Source organism: Eumetopias jubatus, unplaced genomic scaffold (assembly GCF_037043125.1).
Source record: "Eumetopias jubatus isolate StellerSeaLion01/CBP00866 unplaced genomic scaffold, mEumJub1_p1.0 scaffold_11, whole genome shotgun sequence".
In the NCBI taxonomy this organism is placed as follows: domain Eukaryota; kingdom Metazoa; phylum Chordata; class Mammalia; order Carnivora; family Otariidae; genus Eumetopias; species Eumetopias jubatus.
This window is the reverse complement of record NW_028274817.1, coordinates 71,182,208-71,198,498: the sequence shown is the minus strand read 5'-3', so window position 1 is coordinate 71,198,498 and position 16,291 is coordinate 71,182,208. Positions and strand designations below refer to the sequence as shown.

Sequence of the window (16,291 nt, the reverse complement as noted above, 5' to 3'; positions counted from 1 at the left end):
GGTTTGGTGGCATCCATTGAGCTGGCCCTTAAAAATCCAGGAGACAGGGTGTTAATCTTAAACCAGACTATATCCATATCCACAGCACTTCTCCAAGGAGAATAGTCTTTGGCATGTTGGAGAAAATGAAAATATATAAAAAATAAATAAAAACCTGTGCTCACACAAAAACCTGAATAAATGTTTATAGCAACATTATTAATAATCACCAAAAACTGGAAGCAATCAAGATGTCCTTCAGTAAGTGAATGGATAAAAAAACTGTGATATATTCCTACAATGGGATATCATTCAGTGCTAAAAAAAATTGGCTCAATCCACAAGACAATATGGGAAACTCTAAATGCATATTGCTTAGTGAATGAAGCCGGTCTGAAATAGCTTCATACTGTATGATTCTAGTTGTATGGCATTCTGGAAAAGCCAAAACTATAGATACAATGATAAGTGGTTGCCAGGGCCTCAGGGTGGGGGTGGGTGAAGGAATGAAGCACAGGTGATTTTTAGGGCAGAAAATATCTGTACAATAAAATACTAATAGATACACTGGCATTATATACTTGTCAAAGCATATTGAACCTTATAACACAAAGAGTGAATCTTAATGTATGTTGTTTAAAAAAATAATTTAGGAGGTCAAGGATACCAGAAAGGAACAAAGACTATGACAAGAGAATCTAACTGTATTACAAATATGTGAGACAGCCTCATGGAAGGGAGTGGGGGAAGGGAATAGGTCCTGACAGAAGTTAGTTTGGAAATAAGTGGAGTCTGTAAAACTAAAGGCATGAAGAACTGCTCATAAGCATTGTAATCTAGTTGATACAGTTTGTTTCCATGGGGACATGGGTTAACAATTCTGATGGGGTTATACATGTATAAAGGGATTAAATCTAGAGAGATAGAAGACAGATGGTAACAACCAGGTTTCTCAATTGTTGGCATGGGAATTTATAGATAAGAAAGGGGAGAAAGCTAAAATGATCCATGTGGTAAGGGATTAGAATTGGAGATATCAGTATGAAATCATGTTTAACATAATATAGATACAGATAGTTACATATAGAAATGTGTATGTACAGATGTGTGTATATACACAGGGTAATAAACACACACATATTTCTTTGCTGTGTCACCTAATAGGGCCTAGAAGCAATGAGCCCACAGGAGCAAAGAGCACATCTAGCATCCAGATCTTGATTTCTAATACTATCCTACAATAAAAAGGATGAGAGCTCCTTAGAGAAATAGCTGATCCTAGGACTGGCACAGGAAATATACAAGACAAGCCTGGTGTCTTTTAGTGCCAGAAAGTAAGGAAGTGCTTTTAAAAAAATCACACACTGATGGCAATTTATCAAAGGGGCACATGACCCAACTGAAAGAGCTCCTAATAGCGAAAATTAGAACAATTTGAGCAACAGAATAATTAAAAGTAGTACTGGATTATAAGCCAAAGCATAAAATAAATATATGTTAAGTCCATACTGATATAAATAAATGACTGACTAAATTAACAGATGGGTGAGAAGAAAGAAATCTATGCAGAAAAAAATCCAAATAATTTATGTAGATAAACTGCCCTCAAGAAGTGGGGAGTATAATGCTCCACTCCTTAGGTATGGGCTATACATAGTAACATTTGCCAAAGAGTAAAGTATGAAAAGGGGAGCAAAAATGTAAGTTTACAGGGGAAAAACCTGATAAACACAACCTCAAAAAGTTCAACATCAACAGATATAAATGATGTAGATAGTATGCATCCTTGATATAATGTGATAAAAATGGCACTTAAACTGTGCTCTTCCTTCCAGTAATCCATAATTCTGGCCTTATCCTGTGCCTAAGAAAAACACCAGACAAATTCCAATAGTGGGGCATCCTACAAAATACCTGACTAAGGGAGGAGCAAGATGGCAGAGGAGTAGGAGACCTAAATTTCGTCTGGTCCCAGGAATTCAGCTAGATAGGGATTAAACCATTCAGAACACCTACAAACTCAACAGGAGATCAAAGAAAAGAATAGCAGCAACTCTCTGAACATAAAAGTGACCACTTTCTGGAAGGTAGGACATGCGGAGAAGTGAATCTGAGGCGATATTCGGGAAGATAGACGGCAGGGGAGGGAGCCTCCATCAGGCGGCAAGTGATAGAGCCACGGAGCACAAAATCGGCAGTTTTAGAAGTCTGCTCCACTGAGAGACGTCGCTCCAGTGGCTAAGCAGCAGGGGGAGGTGGAACCCTTGCTGGGACAGTGTGGTCCCAGGACCCTCGGGGTCACAGAAAGACCAGGGATGCCTGAGTGCGGTAGAGCTCCCAGGTATCGGAGCGGGGAAGCCAGCAGCAAAGACTGAGCTGAAGAGCGGGCTCTCAGCTTAGGGTTGCCATAAACCATGATCCACAGCACAGTCAGGCCACTGCTCTTCTAGCAGGGTCCCAACAAGCAGCAGATTGGGGGAGACTCCCCTTCCTCCCCTGGGAGGAGCAGTGCAGGAGCGCACTGCAGGAATCTGCTGGGTTTGGAGACTCTACATGGGGTCGTGTGCCAGAGACAGAAACACTTGGTCACAGGCCGGGTGAGCACGGAGTGTGGCTGGAGACCGGGGAGACGGGAGTGATTGCTTTTCTCTGGGGGCTCACTGAGGAGTGGGGACTCGAGTTCTCGACTCATCTGGGGCAGAGAATGGGAGGCCACCATTTTCACCCTCGTCCTCCAAAGCTGTACAGAAACCTTGCAGGGAACAAAAGCTCCCAAGAGCAAACCCGAGCATATTACTTAGCCCGGACCCGGCAAGGGCGGGGCAATTCCGCATCCCGCAAAGCCATTTGGGAACCATGGCAACAGGCCCCTCCCCCAGAAGATCAGCAAGAACAACCAGCCAAAACCAAGTTTACCTATCAATGAGAATGTCAGGACTCCAGCACTAGGGGAATACTGCACATAGAATTCATGGCTTTTTTTTTTATGTTATGTTAATCACCATACATTACATCTTTAGATTTTTTTTTTTTTTAGTGTTCCATGATTTATTGTTTGCGTATGACACCCAGAGCTCCATTCAGTACGTGCCCTCTTTAATACCCATCACCAGGCTAACCCATCTCCCTACCCCCTCCCCTCTAGAACCCTCAGTTTGTTTCTCCAGAATCCATAGTCTCTCATGGTTCATCTCCCCCTCTGATTCCCCCCCTTCATTTTTCCCTTCCTGCTAACTTCTTTTTTTTTTTTAACATATAATGTATTATTTGTTTCAGAGGTACAGGTCTGTGATTCAGCAGTCTTACACAATTCACAGTGCTCACCATAGCACATACCCTGCCCAATGTCTATCACCCAGCCACCCCATCCCTCCCAACCCCCACCACGCCAGCAACCCTCAGTTTCTTTCCTGAGATTAAGAATTCCTCATATCAGTGAGATCATATGATACATGTCTTTCTCTGATTGACTTATTTTGCTCAGCATAACACCCTCCAGTTCCATCCAAGTCATTGCAAATGGCAAGATTTCATTCCTTTTGATGGCTGCATAATATTCCATTGTATATCTATACCACATCTTCTTTATCCATTCATCTGTCGATGGACATCTTCGCTCTTTCCAAAGTTTGGCTATTGTGGACATTACTGCTATAAACATCGGGGTGCACATACCCCTTCGGATACCTACATTTGTATCTTTGGGGTAAATACCCAGTAGTGCAATTGCTGGGTCATATGGTAGCTCTATTTTCAACTTTTTGAGGAACCTCCATACTGTTTTCCAGAGTGGCTGCACCAGCTTGCATTCCCACCAACAGTGTAGGAGGGTTCCCCTTTCTCCGCATCCCCGCCAATATCTGTCATTTCCTGACTTGTTAATTTTAGCCATTCTGACTCGTGTGAGGTGGTATCTCATTGAGGTTTTGATTTGGATTTCCCTGATGCCAAGCGATGTTGAGCACTTTTTCATGTGTCTGTTGGCCATTTGGATGGCTTCTTTGCAGAAAAGTCTGTTCGTTTCTTCTGCCCATTTCTTGATTGGATCATTTGTTCTTTGGCTGTTGAGTTTGATAAGTTCTTTATAGATTTTGGATACTAGCCCTTTATCTGATATGCCAATTGCAAATATCTTCTCCCATTCTGCCAGTTGTCTTTTGATTTTGTTGACTGTTTCTTTTGTTGTGCAAAAGCTTTTTATCTAGATGACGTCCCATTAGTTCATTTTTGCCCTTGCTTTCCTTGCCTTTGGCGACGTTTCTAGGAAGAAGATGCTGCGGCTGAGGTCGAAGAGGATGCTGCCTGTGTTCTCCTCAGGATTTTGATGGATTCCTATCTCACATCTAGGGCTTTCAACCATTTTGAGTCTATTTTTGTGTGTGGTGTAAGGAAATGGTCCAGTTTCATTCTTCTGCATGTGGCTGTCCAATTTTCCCAACACCATTTGTTGAAGAGTGAAGAGAAAAAAGAGTCTTTTTTCCATTGGACATTCTTTCCTGCATTGTCGAAGGTTAGTTGACCATAGTGTTAAGGATCCATTTCTGAGCTCTCTATTCTGTTCCATTGATCTATGTGTCTGTTTTTGTGCCAGTACCATACTGTCTTTATGATGACAGCTTTGTAATAGAGCTTGAAGTCCGGAAATGTGATGCCACCAGGTTTGCTTTTCTTTTTCAACATTCCTCTGGCTATTTGGGGTCTTTTCTGGTTCCATAAAATTTTAGATTTATTTGGTTCATTTCTTTGAACAAAGTTGATGGTATTTTGATAGGGATGCATTGAATGTGTAGATTGCTCTAGGTAGAATTGACATCTTTGCAATATTTGTTCTTCCAATCCATGAGGTTGGAAAGATTTTCCATTTCTTTGTGTCTTCCTCAATTACTTTCATGAGTATTCTATAGTTTTCTGAGTACAGATTCTTTGCCTCTTTGGTTAGATTTATTCCTAGGTATCTTATGGTTTGGGGTGCATTTGTAAATGGGATCGACTCCTTAATTTCTCTTTCTTCTGTCTTGTTGTTGATGTATAGGAATGCCACTGATTTTTGTGCATTGATTTTATATCCTGCCACTTTACTGAATTCCTGTATGAGTTCTAGCAGTTTTGGGATGGAGTCTTTTGGGTTTTCCACATAAAGTATCCTATCATCTGCAAAGAGTGAGAGTTTCACTTCTTCTTTGCCGATTTGTATGAATTTTATTTCTTTTTGTTGTCTGATTGCTGTGGCTAGGACGGCTAATACTATGTTGAATAGCAGTGGTGATAGTGGACATCCCTGCCATGTTCCTGACCTTAGGGGGAAAGCTCTCAGTTTTTCCCCATTGAGAATGATATTGGCTGTGGGTTTTTCATAGATGGCTTTTATGATATTGAGGTAATGTACCCTCTATCCCTATACTCTGTAGAGTTTCAATCAAGAAAGGATGCTGTATTTTGTCAAATGCTTTTTCTGCATCTATTGAGAGGATCATAGGGTTCTTGTTCTTTCTTTTATTAATGTATTGTATCACATTGATTTGCACACGTTGAACCAAACTTGCAGCCCAGGGATAAATCCCACTTGGTCATGGTGAATAATCCTTTTAATGTACTGTTGGATCCTATTGGCTAGTATTTTGGTGAGAATTTTTGCATCCATGTTCATCAAGGATATTGGTCTGTAATTCTCCTTTTTGATGGGGTCTTTGGTTTTGGGATGAAGATAATGATGGCTTCATAAAACGAGTTTGGAAGTTTTCCTTTCATTTCTATTTTTTGGAACGGTTTCAGAAGAATAGATATTAATTCTTCTTTAAATGTTTGGTAGAATTCCCCTGGGAAGCCATCTGGCCCTGGGCTCTTGTTTGTTGGGAGATTTTTGATGACTGCTTCAATTTCCTTAGTGGTAGGTCTGTTCAGGTTTCTTATTTCTTCCTGGTTCAGTTTTGGTAGTTTATACATCTCTACGAATGCATCCATTTCCTCCAGATTGTCGAATTTGCTGGCATATAGTTGCTCATAATATGTTCTTATAATTGTTTGTATTTCTTTGGTGTTGGTTGTGATCTCTCCTCTTTCATTCATGATTTTAGTTATTTGGGTTGATTCTCTTTTCTTTTTGATAAGTCTGGCCAGAGGTTTATCAATCTTGTTAATTCTTTCAAAGAACCACCTCCTAGTTTCATTGATCTGTTCTACTGTTCTTTGGGTTTCTATTTCATTGATTTTGGCTCTGATCTTTATTATTTCTCTTCTCCTGCTGGGTTTAGGCTTTATTTGCTGTTCTTTCTCCAGCTCCTTTAGGTGTAGGGTTAGTTTGTGTATTTGAGATCTTTCTTCTTTCTTGAGAAAGGCTTATATTGCTATATACTTTCCTCTTAGAACTGTCTTTGCTGCATCCCAAAGATTTTGAACAGTTTTGTTTTCATTTACATTTGTTTCTATGATTTTTTTTAATTCTTCTTTAATTTCCTGGTTGACCTATTCATTCTTTAGTAGGATGCTCTTTAGCCTCCATGTATTTGAGTTCTTTCTGACTTTCCTCTTGTGATTGAGTTCTAGTTTCAAAGCATTGTGGTCCAAAAATATGCAGGGAATGATCCCAGTCTTTTGGTACCAGTTGAGACCTGATTTGTGACCTAGGATGTGATCTATTCTGGAGAATGTTCCATGGGCACTAGAGAAGAATGTGTAGTCTGTTGCTTTGGGATGGAATGTTTTGAATATATCTGTGAAGTCCATTTAGTGCGGTGTGTCATTTAAAGCCTTTATTTCCTTGTTAATCTTTTGGTTAGATGATCTGTCCATTTCAGTGAGGGGGGTATTAAAGTCCCCCACTATTATTGTATTGTTGTCGATGTGTTTCTTTGCTTTTGTTATTAATTGGCTTATATAATTGGCTGCTCCCATGTTAGGGGCAGAGATATTTACGATTGTTAGATCTTCTTGTTGGATAGACCCTTCAAGTAGGATATGGTGTCCTTCCTCATGTCTTATTATAGTCTTTGGTTTAAAATCTAATTTGTCTGATATAAGAATTGCCACCCCAGCTTTCTTTTGGTGTCCACTGGCATGGTACACGGTTTTCCACCCCCTCACTTTCAATCTGGGGGTGTCTTTGGGTCTAAAATGAGTCTCTTGCAGACAGCATATCGATGGGTCTTGTTTTTTTTATCCAATCTGATACCCTGTGTCTTTTGATTGGGGCATTTAGCCCATTTACATTCAGGGTAACTATTGAAAGATATGAATTTAGTGCCATTGTATTGCCTTTAAGGTGACTGTTACTGTATATTGTCTCTGTTTCTTTCTGGTCTATGTTACTTTTAGGCTCTCTCTTTGCTTGGAGGAGCCCTTTCAATATTTCTTGTAGGGCTGGTTTTGTGTTTGCAAATTCCTTTAGTTTTTGTTTGTCCTGGAAGCTTTTTCTTGCATTTTTTTCTCATTTAGTACTCTGAATATATCATGCCAGTCCCCTCTGGCCTTCCAGGTCTCTGTGGATAGGTCTGCTACCAATCTAATGTTTCTATCATTGTAGGTTACAGATCTCTTCTCCCAAGCTGCTTTCAGGATTTTCTCTTTGTCCCTGAGTTTCGTAAGTTGTACTATTAGATGTCAGGATGTTGACCTATTTTTATTGATTTTGAGAGAGGGTTCTCTGTGCCTCCTGGATTTTGATGCCTGTTTCTTTCCCCAAATTAGGGACGTTCTCTGCTATAATTTGCTCCAATATACCTTCTGCCCCCTCTCTCTTTCTTCTTCTGGGATCCCAATTATTCTAATATTGTTTTGTCATATGGTATCACTTATCTCTCGAATTCTGCCCTCGTGATCCAGTAGTTGTTTATCTCCCTTTTTCTCAGCTTCTTTATTTTCCATCATTTGGTCTTCTATATCAGTAATACTCTCTTCTGCCTCATTTATCCTAGCAGTTAGAGCCTCCATTTTTTATTGCACCTCATTAATAGCCTTTTTGATTTCGACTTGGTTAGATTTTAGTTCTTTTAAATCTCCAGAAAGGGTTTCTCTAATATCTTCCACGCTTTTTTCAAGTCCAGCTAGTATCTTTAAAATTGTCATTCTGTACTCTAGTTCCAACATCTTACTAATGTCCATATAGATTAGGTCCCTGGCCATTGGTACTGCCTCTTGTTCTCCTTTTTTGAGGTGATTTTTTCTGTCTTGTCATTTTGTCCAAAGGAGAACAGATGAATGAGAGAACAAAATGTTAACAGGGTAACAACGACTCCAGAAAAATATACACTAAACAAATCAGAATCATCCTGAATCTGGGGGAGAAGAAAGGGAAAGAAAGAAAAAAGAAAAAGAAAAGAAAATGAAAAAGATAAAAACAAACAAACAAAAAAACAGAATATGATCAAATATGATTAGGCTGGTGTATAGATCAGTGCTACACACTAGATTTGGGGCATATTTTGGTCTGTTAGATGAAAGTGCCTCCCAAATTTTAAAGAAAGAAAAACTTATATATGTGCAAAAATAAGGGTAAATACGATGAAGGGATGGAATATGATAGTAAAGATGAAAATTATAAAAGATCTTATAAAAGGAATTGATAAGATAACAAGTTGGTTGAAAAAAAAGAAAAAAAAAGAAAGAAGAGGATTTAAAAAAAGGGGGGGAGAGAATGTGATCAGGGTGGAGACTAGAACAAAGCCATACACTAGAGATTTAGGGTATATTTTGGTCTGTTAGAAGCAAGTGTATCCCAAAATTTTAAAGAGAGAACAACATATATATATATATATATGTATATATATATATACACATATATACCAAAAATAAAGTTAACTACTATGAAGGGATAGAATATGACTCTAAAAATGAAAAATAAAAGAAGATTTTTTAAAAAAAGGGATTGACAAGATGTCAGTTGAAAAGGGAAAAAGAAAAATTCAAAAAAAAAGAAAAAGAAAGTTAAAAAAAATTAACTTTGAAAGACTAAAGAATCATGGGAAAAAGGCCATGATTTCTATGTGCAGTATTCCCCCAGCACTGGAGTTCTGCCATTCTCATTGATCAGTAAACTTGGTCTTGGCTGGCTGTTCTTGTTGATCTTCTGGGGGAGGGGCCTGTTACAGTGGTTCTCAAATGTCTTTGCCAGAGGCGGAATTGCCCCACCCTTGCCAGGGGCCGGGCTGAGTAATCTGCTCCTGTTTGCTCTTGGGAGCTTTTGTTCCCTGCAAGGTTTCTGTACAGCTTTGGAGGACGAGGGTGAAAATGGTGGCCTCCCAATCTCTGCCCCAGATGAGCCGAGAACTCGGGGCCCCACTCTTCAGTGAACCCTCAGAGAAAAGCAGTCAATCACTCCCATCTCCCTGGTTTCCCGCCGTACTCTGTGCTCACCAGCCTGTGACCAAGAGTTTCTATCTCTGGCACATGATCCCATGTGGAGTCTCCAAACCCAGCAGATTCCTGCAGTGCACTCCTGCGCCACTCCTCCCAGGGGAGGAAGGGGAGTCTCCCCCGATCTGCTGCTTGTTGGGTCCCTGCTGGAGGAGCTGTGGCCCAAGTGTGCCACAGATCACGGTTTATGGCAACCCCGAGCTGAGAGCCCACTCCTCAGCTCCGTCTCTGCAGCCGGCTTCCCTGCTCCTATACCTGGGAGTTCTGCCGCACTCAGGCACCCCCGGTCTTTCTGTGACCCCGAGGGTCCTGAGACCACACTGTCCCAGTGAGGATTCCGCCCCCCGCTTAGCCACTGAAGTGATGTCCCTCAGCAGAGCCGACTTCTAAAATTTCTGATTTTGTGCTTCACTGCTCTATCACTTGCCAGTAGCGGCTGAAGGAGCCCCCCCGCCCCCGTCATCTATCTTCTAAAATATTGCCTTGGATTCACTTCTCCACACGTCCTACCTTCCAGAAAGTAGTCACTTTTCTGTTCAGAGAGTTCCAGCTATTCTTCTCTTAAATCTCCTGTTGAGTTCGTAGGTATTCAGAATGGTTTGATCCCTATCTACCTGAATTCCTGGGACCAGATGAAATTTAGGTCTCCTACTCCTCCGCCATCTTGCTCTTCCCCTCCATCATTAGTTTTTGATGTAGTGTTCCATGATCCATTGTTTGCGTATAACACCCAGTGCTCCATTCAGTACGTGCCCTCTTTAACACCCATCACCAGGCTAACCTATCCCCCCACCCCCCTCCCCTCTAGAACCCTCTGTTTGTTTCTCAGAGTCCATAGTCTCTCATGGTTCATCGCCCCCTCCGATTACCCCCCTTTCATTTTTCCCTTCCTGCTATCTTTTCTTTTTTTTTTCTTTTAACATATAACGTATTATTTGTTTCAGAGGTATGGGTCTGTTATTCAACAGTCTTACACAATTCACAACACTCACCATAGCACACACCCTCCCCAATGTCTATCACCCAGCCACCCCATCCCTTCACGACTCACTTCACTTAGCATAATACCCCCTAGTTCATAGCTTTTAATTCCCATGATTCTTCAGTCTTACAAAGTTAATTTTTTAAATTTTCTTTTTCTATTGTTTTAGTTGAATTTTTTTCTTTCCTTTTCAACCAATATCTTATCAATTCCTTTTTAAACATCTTTTTTAATTTTTCACTTTTACTATCATATTCTATCTCTTTGTTGTATTTAACCTTATTTTTTGTATATAATAAATTTTTTTTTCTTTAAAACTTTGGGATACAGTTTCTTCTAACAGACCAAAATATACCCTAAATCTAGTGTATGACATTGTTCTAGTCTCCCACCTGATCACATTCTCTCTTTTTTTAAAAAAAATTTTCATTCTTTTTTCAACCAACTTCTTATCGATTCCTTTTTAAAAATCTTTTTTAATTTCCATCTTTACAGTCATATTTCATCCCTTCATTTTATTTACCCTAATTTTTGTGTGTGTGTATATAAAGTTTTTCTTTCTTTAAAATTTTGGGAGGCAATTTCTTCTAACAGACCAAAATACACCCAAAATCTAGTGTGTGGCTCTGTTATATTCATCAGCCTGATCATATATATATTTTTTCCCTTTCTCTTCCCCCCGGTTTCAGGTCTCTTCTGATTTGTTTAGTGTATATTTTTCTGGGGTCATTGTTACCCTTTTAGCATTTTTTTTAGCATTTAGTTCTCTCATTCATCTATTCTCCTCTGGACAAAATGACAAGATGGAAAAACTCACCTCAAAAAAAAAGAACAAGAGGCAGTACTGACTGCCAGGGACTTAATCAATACAGACTTTGGTAAGATGTTGGAACTAGAGTTCAGACTGATGATTATAAAGATAACAGCTGGGCTTGAAAAAAGCATAGGACATACTGGAGAATCCCTTCCTGGAGAAATAAAAGAACTAAAATCTAACCAAATTGAAATAAAAAAGGCTATTAATGAGGTACAAAATTACTCGAAAAATGTCAAAAATGGAGGCTTTAACTGCTAGGATAAGTGAGGCAGAAGAGAGAATAAGAGAAGACCAAATGATGGAGAATAAAGAAGCTGAGAAAAAGAGAGATAAACAACTACTGGACCACGAGGGGAGAATTCGAGAGATAAGTGATACCATAAAGCAAAACAACATTAGAATAATTGGGATCCCAGAAGAAGAAAAAAGAGAGGGGGGCAGAAAGTATATAGAGCAAATTATAACAGAGAACTTCCCTAATTTGGGGAAGGAAACTGGCATCAAAATCCAGGAGGCACAGAGAACCCCCTCTCAAAATCAATAAAAACAGGTCAACACTCCAACATCTAGTAGTAAAACTCACAAGTCTCAGAGACAAAGAGAAAATCCTGAAAGCAGCTCAGGACAAGAGGTCTGTAACCTACAATGATAGAAACATTAGATTGGCAGTAGACCTATCCACAGAGACTTGACAGGCCAGAAAGTACTCGCACGATATATTCAAAGCACTAAATGAGAAAAATATGAAGGCAAGAATACTATATCCAGCTAGGCTGAATAGAAGGAGAGATAAAAAGCTTCCAGGACAAACAAAAACTAAAGGAATTTGCAAACACAAAACCAGCCCTACAAGAAATATTGAAAGGGCTCCTCTAAGCAGAGAGCCTAAAAGTAACATAGACCAGAAAGGAACAGAGACAATATACAGTAACAGTCACCTTACAGGCAATACAATGGCAATAAATTCATATCTTTCAATAGTTACCCTGAATGTAAATGGGCTAAATGCCCCAATCAAAAGACACAGGGTATCAGATTGGATAAAAAAAAAAACAAGACCCATCGATATGCTGTCTGCAAGAGACTCATTTTAGACCCAAAGACACCCCCAGATTGAAAGTGAAGGGGTGGAAAACCATGTACCATGCCAATGGACACCAAAAGAAAGCTGGGGTGACAATCCTTATATCAGACAAATTAGATTCTAAACTAAAGACTACAAGAGATGAGGAAGGACACTACATCTTACTTAAAGGGTCTACCCAACAAGAAGATCTAACAACTGTAAATATCTCTTCCCCTAACATGGGAACAGCCAATTATATAAGCCAACTAATAACAAAATTAAAGCAACACATCAACAATAATTCAATAATAGTAGGGGACTTTAACACCCCTCCCTCACTAAAATGGACAGATCATCGAAGCAAAAGATCAACAAGGAAATAAAGGCTTTAAATGACACACTGGACCAGATAGACTTCACAGATATATTCAGAACCTTCCATCCCAAAGCAACAGAATACACATTTCTTCTCTAGTGCCCATGGAACACTCTCCAGAATAGATCACATCCTGGTTCACAAAACAGGTCTCAACCGGTACCAAAAAATTGCGATCATTCCCTGCATATTTTCAGACCATAATGCTTTGAAACTAGAACTCAATCACAAGAGGAAAGTTGGAAAGAATTCAAATACATGGAGGCTAAAGAGCATCCTACTAAAGAATGAATAGGTCAACCAGGAAATTAAAGAAGAATTTAAAAAATTCATGGAAACAAATGTAAATGAAAACAAAACTGTTCAAAATCTTTGGGATACAGCAAAGGTGGTCCTAGGAGGAAAGTATATAGCAATACAAGCCTTTCTCAAGAAATAAGAATGGTCTCAAATACACAACTTAACCCTACACCTAAAGGAGCTGGAGAAAGAACAATGAAGCCTAAACCCAGCAGGAGAAGAGAAATAATAAAGATCAGAGTAGAAATCAATGAAATAAAAACCCAAAGAACATCAGAACAGATCAACGAAACTAGGAGCTGGTTCTTTGAAAGAATTAACAAGATTGATAAACCTCTGGCCAGACTTATCAAAAAGAAAAGAGAATCAACCCAAATAACTAAAATCATGAATGAAAGAGGAGAGATCACAACCAACACCAAAGAAATACAAACAATTATAAGAACATATTATGAGCAACTATATGCCAGCAAATTCGACAATCTGGAAGAAATGGATGCATTCGTAGAGATGTATAAACTACCAAAACTGAACCAGGAAGAAATAAAAAACCTGAACAGACCTATAACCACTAAGGAAATTGAAGCAGTCATCAAAAATCTCCCAACAAACAAGAGCCCAGGGCCAGATGGCTTCCCAGGGGAATTCTACCACACATTTAAAGAAGAATTAATATCTATTCTTCTGAAACCGTTCCAAAAAATAGAAATGGAAGGAAAACTTCCAAACTCGTTTTATGAGGCCACCATTACCTTGATCCCAAAACCAGACAAAGACCCCATCAAAAAGGAGAATTACAGACCAATATCCTTGATGAACATGGATGCAAAAATTCTCACCAAAATACTAGCCAATAGGATCCAACAGTACATTAAAAGGATTATTCACCATGACCAAGTGGGATTTATCCCTGGGCTGCAAGGTTGGTTCAACGTGTGCAAATCAATCAATGTGATACAATACATTAATAAAAGAAAGAACGAGAATCCTATGATCCTCTCAATAGATGCAGAAAAAGCATTTGACAAAATACAGCATCCTTTCTTGATCGAAACTCTACAGAGTATAGGGATAGAGGGTACATACCTCAATATCATAAAAGCCATCTATGAAAAACCCACAGCCAATATCATTCTCAATGGGGAAAAACTGAGAGCTTTCCCCCTAAGGTCAGGAACACGGCAGGGATGTCCACTATCACCACTGCTATTCAACATAGTATTAGCCATCCTAGCCACAGCAGTCAGACAACAAAAAGAATTAAAAGGCATCCAAATCGGCAAAGAAGAAGTGAAACTCTCACTCTTTGCAGATGATATGATACTTTATGTGGAAAACCCAAAAGACTCCATCCCAAAACTGCTAGAACTCATACAGGAATTCAGTAAAGTGGCAGGATATAAAATCAATGCACAGAAATCAGTGGCATTCCTATACACCAACAACAAGACAGAAGAAAGAGAAATTAAGGAGTCGGTCCCACTTACAATTGCACCCAAAACCATAAGATACCTAGGAATAAATCTAACCGAAGAGGCAAAGAATCTGTACTCAGAAAACTATAGAATACCCATGAAAGAAATTGAGGAAGACACAAAGAAATGGAAAAACGTTCTATCTCTGTAACATCTCAATTTTTCTGTAAATTAAAACTTTTCTAAAAAAGTCTATTTTAAAATATTTGATAAACCAAAAGGTGACAAAGTCCATCTTATGGTTCTCATTTGTATTTCTTTGAATAAAAGTAATGTTGAACAGCTTTTCATGGGTTTATTGTCCATGTGTATTTTTCTGTCATGATTGTCCTGTTCATGTCCTTTGCCCTTTTTTTACTTGAGTATTTATCTTTTTGTTAATAGAATATTAGATAAAGGAAATTAACCTTTGTCTGTCATATGTGCTCTTTTCCAATTTGTCATTTGCCTTTCAATTTTATGACATTTTCTGGTGTATTGAAAATATTGAAAATGAAATATTTCAGTTTTATGTAGTCATACCTGTCAATTTTCCCTTTATAGTTCGTGCATTTCATATCATGCTTTAAGAGTCCTCTGCTACCCTATTATAAAAATTTTCACTCGTATTTCCTTCTGTTGGTTTTATGGTTTCATTTTTTTCACATTTTTTATTCTTATATCAAAAAATTTGTATGGTATAAAGAGTAGAGCATTAATGCATCTCTATTTATTTTCTGAATTATTAGCTGGTTGTCCGAATAAGCTTATTATTTCTTTTCCCTAGTAAATTGCAATTACACTTTTATAATAAATTCCATATTTGGCTTCATTTCTGGGTTTTCCATTTTGATTTGACTGGTCAATTTCTATTCCTAAAATAATGCCATAGTATTTTCATTATTGTAGCTTTGTAATAAATTTTTATATTTGATAAGGCAAATCCTCTTTTTTCTTGTTTTACTCCAGAATTTCCTTGGTATTCCTTAGTATTTATCCATCCATGTAAACTGAAGAATTCCAAAAAATAAAAACAACCCCCAAACTCTTGGAATTTTCACTGGAAATGTCTTTAATTTCTAGGGTAATTAATAGCTTTTACAAAATTGAGTCTATGTGACTATAAGACATGTTTCTATATTTAGCAGTCTTCATTTATCTTCTTCAGTAGAATTTTATACTTTCTTCCTGAGTCTTGTGCTTTTTGTTAAATTTATATTCCTAGGTATTCTATGCTTGCTGTTGTTATTGGCAATTGAATATTTTTTCACCATTATATTTTCTAATTTTTTTATTGATATATATGAAGCTATTGAGGCAAGAATAAATACATGAGTTTGCATAAATATGTATATAGCATTAACACACACACACACTTTATTGAAACAGAGACAAGAGGGAGAGAAGCAGACTCCCCGCTGAGTGGAGAACCAAGAACCCAACTCCAGGCTCCATCCCACGAGCCTGAGATCAGGACTGGAGCTGAAATCAAGAGTCTGATGCCCGACTGACTGAGCCACCCAGGTGCCACTGAACAAAGTACTTAAAACAGTGACTTGGAATAATAAATAATAAATACAACAAATAATAAATACTACCTATTACTAAAATTACCTTGAGCATCCTCTTTCTTAGTCCTCTACCATTTGTACATATAATATCATTGTTTTTCTTTTTTTCCTTTTTTCTTTAGTTTGTCATATGTAAGGTTTCTATATACAACTAGTGTGCACTGTAACAGTTTACACTGAGTCAATTTATCTAAAATGTTACCTGGTTATATAGCACATTACTGCCCATATGAAAGTGGAAAACAAATGGATTGATGATAACTTTTGGCCCTTTTGTATTCTAAAAGTGTTAATAAACCTACCCTTTTAAACCAAATCTGAAAAAAGTTTCCAGAGCATGGAGTTTAGATTTTACTTATAATTTCACCATTTTATTACTACAAACACAATATTGAGTA

The 16,291-nt window shown here is 38.4% G+C and overlaps 1 long non-coding RNA gene across 4 annotated transcripts in view; it reads left to right on the top strand.

Annotated features, from left to right (window-relative positions):
* Positions 1–15,935, top strand: part of LOC148163083 (uncharacterized) — a 96,913-nt gene extending 80,978 nt beyond the window's left edge. For 2 of the 4 annotated variants that reach the window (XR_015769515.1, XR_015769514.1), the window contains 2 exons: positions 4,244–4,489; positions 15,712–15,935. This is a non-coding gene — a long non-coding RNA (uncharacterized LOC148163083). The remainder of the gene's footprint in view (positions 1–4,243; positions 4,490–15,711) is intronic. The other 2 variants (XR_015769516.1, XR_015769513.1) reach the window with 1 other exon arrangement.
* The last annotated feature ends 356 nt before the right edge of the window (positions 15,936–16,291 follow it).